The following is an 8,922-nucleotide window of genomic DNA, read 5'->3' on the forward strand; positions in this document are numbered from 1 at the left end:
CCAGATTTGTGATTTCACACGAAGATTGACACTTACGTATGCGTTAGTACATTGCAAAAGTGCAAGGGCTATGATTATACCTGCAGGAAAAAGGCTCAGAAAACTACTGTGGAGTGGAATGTAATGTGTTCATTGAACAACATGTTATTAAGTGCAGCAAAGTTCATTTTGGAACTGTGTGCAAGACTTCATACGTATAATTTCAAGCACATTAGCAGACAACAAATCATAACTTAGCAAACTACAAAGACATTTTGATTCTGTCATTTGTTAATAAAACCCCATATTTCACATCTCAAATAATTGCTCTATATTGTTTATAATATAATCATAGGCTCTATATTGTACCAGGAGGAAATTCCCCATTTTATTTTCCTTTTAAGAAATAACACTTAAACCTCAGTGTTAGAATAACAAAGGTTGACTAGCTATATTTTAAGTGGCTTCATCCCCGCTTCTCATTTTAAAAATCATAAAGATAGACAAATATGGAGAGGAAAACCAGAGGTGAATTTTTTTTTGATGTATATTTATTTGTGAGAGAAAAAGATAGAGTGCACAAGAGCAAGGGAGGGGCAAAGAGCAGGGAGTCAGAGGATCCAAAGTGGGCTCCATGCAGACAGCAGAGAGACTGATGTGGGACTTGAACTCATGAACTGTGAGATCATGACCTGAAGTGAAGTTGGACGCTTAACTGATTGAGCCACCCAGGCACCCATAAGAGATAAAATTTCTGCCGTGGTAGAGACTATGTAGGTAGATTGAATAATACCTGCTCCATCTTCTGAACTTAAAAAATATACATGTAACTGATTTTCTACAATTTCCTGCTGTCTTTTTTTTTTTTTTTTTTTTAATCAGGAAAACAAACAAAAGCCAAAAAGCCAAGAAGCCATCAGTCAGCTTGGCAGACACTTTCTTCTGAATGAGGCAGGTCAGCCACCCCACCCCCCACCCCTGACCCATGAACATCTCCCCTGGGCTCCCCCCTGCAGACTGTAACCCTTTGCAGGCAGCAGGAGGTCAAGGAGGTGGGGGTGACATGCAGAAGCTGCTGCTTTCTGGGATGCTCCCTAAGGATGAGTAGGGGAGGGGAGGCCGGCCTGACGGCCACAGCACTGGTCACAGAACCACACCCCGCACATCACCCCCAATTTAGTGAGGGAAATATAGTGCCCCATGAAGCAGGACATGAGTCAACACCAGTCATGTGCTAGAATTAGTCACAATCGTCCTTACCGCAGCCTGCAGCTGTGCTCATCTGCTTGACTTGGGATCTAACTCCACAGCCTGGACTCCTTACCACCAGGCCATTTGGCCTCCCAGCTTCGCAAACTGGCCATGGGCCTAGAGATAAGTAGAGAGATAGATAGATAGATAGACAGACAGACACAGATATAGCTAGACGGTATAGGTATAGGTACAGGTACATGTATAGGTTTAAGTCTGGGTACAGGTTTAGATATAGCTGTAGATACAGGTATAGATACAGATGTAGATACAGGTGAAGGTACAGGTAAAGGGAGAGGTACAAATGTAAGTACAGGTATGGGTACAGGTGTAGATATGGTGCAAGTATACGCGTAGGTACAGATTAAGTTGTATTTATGTTGAGACCCGATTACCAGAAGCCCCCAGAGAACGTGGAGGGGACAAATCCCAGCCCAGCCAGCCTGTCTGTTGGCAAAATGCTCAGCCCAGGTGGAAGTCTCCACATTCCTGAATGAAAGGAGAAAAAAAAGATCCAACAGCCTCGGCCCTCTGTAGCTTCTGCCTCATAATGGTATGCAAATGATGATGCAAGTAATTAGCATTAGTAATTAGAAAATGTGTCGGAGATACCTGCCGACCTCTCCCAGGGATGCTGTTTGCATCCCGAGCAGAGGAAAGATTTTTTTCGCAAATTACTTCCCACCAAGTCTATTAGAATTTCATTTCTGGGCCATTTATTTATTTATATATATATTTATTTATTTATGCTGCTCACGGTATTCAGGAATCAATTTATTGCTACCTGGAGATGACTTTTCCTGATGAGGACAAAGACATTTCCCTGTCACTCTTAATGCTCCCATTAGCAGGCAGCCCTGTGGCCTCACGGGCTACAGGGGAGCTTCTCTTTTGACTCCCTGTTGCGTGATTTGCAAATTCAACCTTTGCTCTCCTGGATCTCACAGTGCCCCCAGGAGAGCCTCTGGCACCCATGAAACGCCTGCACTCACCCCCTACCACCTCTGACTCAGGACAACCTTGACCCCGTCCGAGGGCCCCCGTGCCCCTCTGTTCCGGAGGGGCAGACAGCAGATTTCCTTTCTGTGATTCCCAGCCTGCTTCCCCTGATTCGCACCTCTCAACCCTCCCTCTGGGGCCTTGCAGAGCACAGAGCGCGCCCAGGAACACCCAGAGCCGTGAAAAGGGAACGCAACGCCCATTCAGAAGCCAGTTGAGTTAGTTGGCACCAGGCAGGCCTCTATATACTGTACAAACAAAACAAATTGACAAAATAAAGAGGGAACCCCCGGGGAGAGCGGGTCCCCGGTCAGCGCAGAGCCTGGAGAGTGGCAGGGCCAGCAAATGTGATTGGCAGCGTGGAGAGCCTTCCTGAGCCCAGGGACCCCAACCTCGGGATGGGGGATAGCAGAGGGCAGACACCCACCCAAGGCTCTAAGGACAGCAGCAGTCCGGTCCTCCTACCATAGACCCCGAGAAAATGTAATCGGGCAGGAAAACACCAGGAAGTGCTGGCTCTGCCGTAATCAAGCAGAGTTGTGACATTCCCATAAAGCGATACATTTATAATCACGGATGGGAGCAGCTGGAAAACGTAAGGGCGCCCCCTTCGTGAGCTCTCTCATTTTCAACAAGATGGCCCTTCCAAGCCCGGAAAAGTTCGTTCTGATACTTACCACCATTGTGTTATGTAACGGGCTAAGTCGGGTACTATTAGTTAAAGCCTTGTAAAATGTATTATTATCAATTTTGCTTCCTCCTCCTAAGTGAATCACAAAAGGCTACATATTCCTCACCCAAGAGGAATCTGGATCCTTGGCAAATATCTGTTTAATGGATCAGAGGTATTTAATAAAACTCCAGGCTTGCAAATAAAAATATAAAATCCCGTCAGTTCAATTTATCTCTTTGAAGCCTTTTGACTTCATCAGATTTGGCTCTAGAAATTTGCATACTCCCATCAGGAAACTAAAGAAATAAAATCAGAATAGGGCTCAGAGGGGTGCTTTGGATGTTTCCTTTTCTCCTTCTTTTCTGCTTCAAGCTTTTCCCAGACTCCTGCTGTTTATTGGGTTTTTTTAGTGGTCTGATACAATCCGCCAGACCTGCACCAGGACCCATTCCCTGTGATGAAGGACGGATAGTCACAGGCAGTGTTCAATCACTAAGCAAAAATGAGGTTTCTCCAGCTACAGGCTCATTCATTTTCCTGTTTTTCAACCACCTGGTTTCTTATCTCGCCTTTCCTCCCGAGATTCTCCAGAGATCATTTATACGATGCTATGATATCTTCGCAATATTCACATTACTGAACATCACAGGGAAGTCTCTGAGGAGTAGCTGCAATCAAAGCTACGAATTTTGATCTTTTGTTTCATGACTTGTAAATCATGGATTTGTATTGCTGGGGACGTATATCTGTGTCTTTTACTTCATTATAACGGTGCCGCAGATTGTTTCTGTAACTCATTTCAGGGTATCTATGTCTTCGGTATTTCATACAGATGTTACAGAAGGTAACCCATATCCCCATCTTTTCAAGAGTCAAAACAAGCTTGACATGAACACTTTTCCACTTTTATTTATTTTTAATGTTTGTTTATTTATTCTGAAAAGGAGAGAGAGAAAGAGAGAGCATGAGGGGGGCAGGGGCAGTCAGCTTTCCTCGCGGCTCTGTCCACACACATAGTTTGTGGGTCAGGCTGTCTCTTACACAATCGTCTCTTCATTATCCGTGGGAAGGGGTGGGGTGCGCAGGGAGGAGGAGAGGGAGGAAGTTACAGAGACATCGAGATCACCCCAGGTCACTCCAGAAGGTCCGAGCCAGATGAACCTCCTTTAAAACACGGGGGGAGGGGGCAGGCTCACCGCCCGACTGGACTGTGTAATCAGGCCGTGCCTGCTGAGCACGGATTTCTTAGAATCAAGCACTCGGAGGTAAAGGAGTGGCCAGGCTGGTGGGGTCACGTTCAACCGAAGCAATTGTGAAACAGGTTCAGGATCACTCAGAAGCACGGTCGAAAATGAGGGCCCCACTTGGGCGTGCATGAGTACGTCACGGAGATTCCCGACGATACCTAAAGCCGGCTGAAGCGATGTTGTTGAATTAGGAGAAAACCCGTCATTCCTGGATAAACGCAGCAGCTGTTGGACGTTCTAAAGTTAAAATAATGAAAAACAACAATAGCCGCCATTTCTAAGCCCTGTCCTAGTTCTGGGCGCTGAGCTAAGTGCTTTGTGGAAAGTCACCTACTAGATCCTCAGAACAAGTCTGTCACATGGGCATGTATACTCTGTGTGACCCAGGAGGAAGCAGTGACCCAAGGAAGCCACTCAGTTCTGCTGGGTTCCCCCAGACACCAAGCATCAATGTGTAGGAGCCAGCCAGCCTGCTGGGCTCTCAATTAGTACCCCTCGGGAAGGCAGGCCCCAGCAGGGCACCTGCTCAAAGGGGGTCCCCTTCCAGGCCACCCGCCCCAGGTGGAAGAGAGAGTCACGGACACTTAACTTTGAAGAAAACCAAATTTCTTCAACCTAAAGAATTCTCCTTTGCTTTAATACTGCCCTTCTGAAGTTTTCCTTTATGTTAGAATGTCCATTCTTCCGCAAACTCACAGTGCTGAGGGAAGGCAGTTTGTTTGTGTTTTAAATGTTTTTTTTTTTTATTTATTTCTGAGTCAGAGAGAGAGAGAGAGCAGGGGAAGGTCAGAGAAAGAGGGAGACACAGAATCTGAAGACAGGCTCCAGGCTCTGAGCTGGCAGTTAGCACAGAGCCCGATGCAGGGCTTGAACCCAGAAACCGTGAGATCATGCTTAACCGACTGAGCCACCCAGGCGCCCCTGTTTGTGTTTTTAATATCACTTTTTAAAAATAGAAATATGCANGCTCACGCTCTCTCTCTCTCTTCTAAAAATAAATAAAAATATAAAAAAGAAGAATAAAAAAAATAGAAACCTGCCAACATCTAGGGTCCCCAAAATACATATCTACACCATACGAGCCACGTTATTCAAGGGTCTGTGAGTGGCCCCTTGACATCCGCGTCTGTCACATGTGTCAGCAAAGGAAGGATGGTGAGGGGGTGAGAGGGAGGTGCCGCCACAGTCTTGGGCTCAGGACCGTCCTGAGGACATCCCACTGTCACCTGGTCAGAGGCGGAGATTCTGCTTCACCTCCATTGTCGGGACCCGGGCGGGTGCCCAGGTACACCCTCTACTCAGAGGTAGGATTATAAGTAGCCTTGCCGGTTAGACTGCAAGGGTCCCCAGAAGGTGTGTCATTGGCGTCCAAACTCAAGGACACTAAGTGGTCATTATGGCCCTTCCACTCTGCCCTCAGGACAGCCTGCCAGTCCTTCTTCCTCTGTTTACCCAGTGACCTCCTTCTAGCAGTCTTCCCCTCCGCCTAGTTACCCCCTCTCGTCCTTGGGGTTGGAGAAACTGGTTCTCCAAGACTCCTGTGGCTTTGTGCTTACCTTTCTTCCTTCAGAGATTCCCCTGAGTCTTTCTCTCGGCTGTGGTGCAGGCTGGAGTGGACTGGATGTTGGGGGAAGAGCAGAGGAGAGGATTAATATTCCAGCTGTGCCGTGGACTCAATGTGTGCGAGCCTCCCCCCCGCCCAAGCATATACTGAAGCCTAAATCCCCAAGGTGATGGTACTTGGAGGTGGGGCCTTTGGGAAGTGATCAGGTCGTGAGGGTGGAGCCCTCAGGGATGGAATCAACACTCTTATCAAAAGAAGAAGAGAGTTGGGATCACCTTGTCTCTGCTCTCAGCCACTGAGGACATAGAGGAGGCCATCTGCAGACCAGGAACCAGGCCCTCACCAGACACGGGCTCTGCAGGCACCTTGATCTTGGACTTCCAACCTCCAGAACTGTGAGAAATAAATGTCTGTTGCTTAAGCACACACATTCCCCCTCCCACCCCCTACCGCCCTGTCTGCGGTGATCATTACAGCAACCAGAACTGACCGCTACAGCTGCTGCCTTGCTACAAGCTGAGCCCACACCTGTGATGAGGGAGCGGGGGGCAGGCTGAGGGCGAAGTACAGGCTGCCAGCACCCCGACTCCCACCAGATGGGATGTGTGTGATATTCCTCAGACATGCCTGGCTGCCCAGGAACAGGGGAAAGGGAAGGAAGCAGATGGTTGACTGACAGAGATCGTGGTCATGAGGGATGTCATTCAGTTTACGGAGAATTTACTAAGCTGCAAGAAAAAGGCAATCTTATCCACAGCCTAATCTCCAGAAACCTATAGGCTCTGTTTCCTGGAGCCCTAATATCACCCTCATCAAGATAGAAGGGGGCTTAACGCCATGGTGAGGTGGGAAACAGAGGCAAATGAAAATTAGATTCCCTTACTGCCTGCAGCCCACCGACAAGTCTTTGAGACGGGCAGAGTGACCTCCCCTAGGAGCTCAGCTGCCTCAATGATGATGACACTTTGCTGGGAGCTAAAGGGAATCTTGGCTTAACAGCATCCTGACCCCCCAGGATCCTGGGAGTCTCCTTAAACACATAAAAATTCCTTTGCAAACCTCCTTTATCTTTAATCTCTGAGTATATGTTGGCAACCCTACTCCAAGCTTAAGGCCCCGATACACATCTGAAGAGGCTCATGACTGAGTTTTTACTAAACGGTAATAAATGACATTTTTGTAACAACAGCTAGACCCTCAAGGTCGTGGAAACCTTCTCTCCAAAATACCTTAGAGACTTACGCTGTCCCTACCCCCCTCCCACCTGAAGGTGTATAATCAGTCACCCCTCACAGCCCCAGGGCAGCTCTTTCTGCCCAGGAGTCTTGTCCTCGGGCTTTAATAAAACCAGCTTTTTGCACCAAAGACATCTTCAAGAATTCTTTCTTGGCTGTCCATTCTGAACTCGACCATCACCCCAAAACCTCATCACCGATAGTTGTTTGGGTGGGAAGAAGCCTTGCTCGCAGATGCCGAGCACTGGCCGGGCACTGAGTGAAGCGATGACTTGCTCTCCATTTAGTCTGCACAACAACTTTGTGGGGAGGCTTTTATCACCCTGGTCTTGTAGATGAGAAGGCTGAGATACAATGAGTTTGGGTAAATTTTTCCCAAGGGTCAGAGTTAGAGAACCAAGATCAAGTCTCCAATCCGAGTAAGTCCAAGGCCAGCCGGTGTCTGTCCGTCCGTGCAAACAGCAGCTGTCAGCACCCGGGCAGGGCAGGGTAAGCCTCCCTCTCTGCCTGGAAGCACTTCCCTCCTACAGAACAAGGTGCCTCTCTTCAAGGCCGGCTGAGCATGTACGGCTGTGCGCCCTACTATTGCGGAGCCACCCACGGTGGGGAAGTTTCCATGGTGAGAAGATTCATCAAATGGGCTCTGTGACTTTTCTTCCTAACTCAGAATCCCAGATGCTTCCTGGGAAAGTGTATTCAGAGGAGAAAACTTCTCCTTGGTCTTCCTTGTAGGTCTTCCTTCCATCTGCATAGTGAACTTGATCTAATAAAAGTTTTCAGCGTTCGAAAAACCCTTGCCCTACATAGTCAAAAGCTCACAGACCATGGGACTTCTTCCTGTCAAGGGTAAGAGGGAGACCCCGCTTACACCCCTCTAGCCATCTGCTTTCACTACCTCTCTGTGGAGCTTAATGTTTACTTGAGACTTGATTATAATTCTCTTCTCTTGTCACCAGCCATGACAAGACCAGGGTGGGTCCAGGGTAAATTGCAAAAACCAGTGCCTTTTGCCCTGGCATTCTGAAAACAACAAATGGATGCTGGGAATCTGTATTTTGGAACAAGGCAGAGGTTCTGCATCTCTATATCTGCTTTACAAGGATCAAATCCAGAACATAGACCTCCAATCTAGACATCAGAACACATGGACACAGGGTATTTGGGTCATGGATAACAACGAAGTCTCCTTTCAGAATATACATATAAAATTTTTTTCCAGTTGTAAAATGTCAAAGAACCTTGAATTTCATATTTTCAGAAGTTGGAATATAGTTACTAAGGATGTATTACTTTAACACGAGACTCATACCAACAGGTATGCCAATGAGGAAATCAGTTGTGCAAAAGATTTGTTTATAATACAAGGAGTTTCTATCTGGGGGGACGACTCTAGAGATTTTTTAAAAAGTTTTTCATTTACTTATTTTGAGAGAGAGAGAGAGCACGCAAGTGGGGAGGGTCAGAGAAAGAGAGAGGAGAGAGGGAGAGCGAATCCCAAGCAGGCTCTGCACTGTCAGCATAGAACCCAATGTGGGGCTTGAACCCACAAACCGTGAGATCATGACCTGTGTCGAAATCAGGAGTCGGATACTTAATCAACGAAGTCACTAGGCACTCCAGGACTCTAGAAACTTAGAATAGATTTGGAAAGAAATACCTGAGATATAACAGGAATAATAATAATTTTGAAGTAGATATTCTTTTAAAAAATAAGAGTATTATTTTCAATTTTTTAATTAATTTCTAAAATTTTTCTTTATTTGTGTTTATTTTAGAGAGAGTGTGTGAGCAAGGGGAGAGAGAGAATCTTAAGCAGGCTCCATGCACAGCCCAGGGCCTGATGTGGTGCTCAATCCCATGACTCTGAGTTCATAACCTGAGCTGAATTCAAAAGCAGGACACTCAACCAATGGAGCCACCCAGGCACCCCCAAATTAAGAATTTTTACATGAAACTATAGGTAAAAAATAACCA

At 46.8% G+C, this 8,922-nt stretch overlaps 1 long non-coding RNA gene across 1 annotated transcript in view; it reads right to left on the bottom strand.

Moving 5' to 3' along the window:
* Positions 1-3,795: 3,795 nt before the first annotated feature.
* The window catches only part of LOC144227226 (uncharacterized), a 5,820-nt gene continuing 693 nt past the window's right edge, over positions 3,796-8,922 (bottom strand). The window contains exons 2-4 of the long non-coding RNA XR_013333879.1: positions 5,989-6,106; positions 5,706-5,766; positions 3,796-4,386 (exon numbers count right to left, since the gene is read on the bottom strand). This is a non-coding gene — a long non-coding RNA (uncharacterized LOC144227226). The remainder of the gene's footprint in view (positions 4,387-5,705; positions 5,767-5,988; positions 6,107-8,922) is intronic.

The sequence above is a fragment of the Crocuta crocuta genome, unplaced genomic scaffold, assembly GCF_008692635.1.
Source record: "Crocuta crocuta isolate KB4526 unplaced genomic scaffold, BGI_CrCroc_1.0 scaffold290, whole genome shotgun sequence".
Lineage (NCBI taxonomy): Eukaryota > Metazoa > Chordata > Mammalia > Carnivora > Hyaenidae > Crocuta > Crocuta crocuta.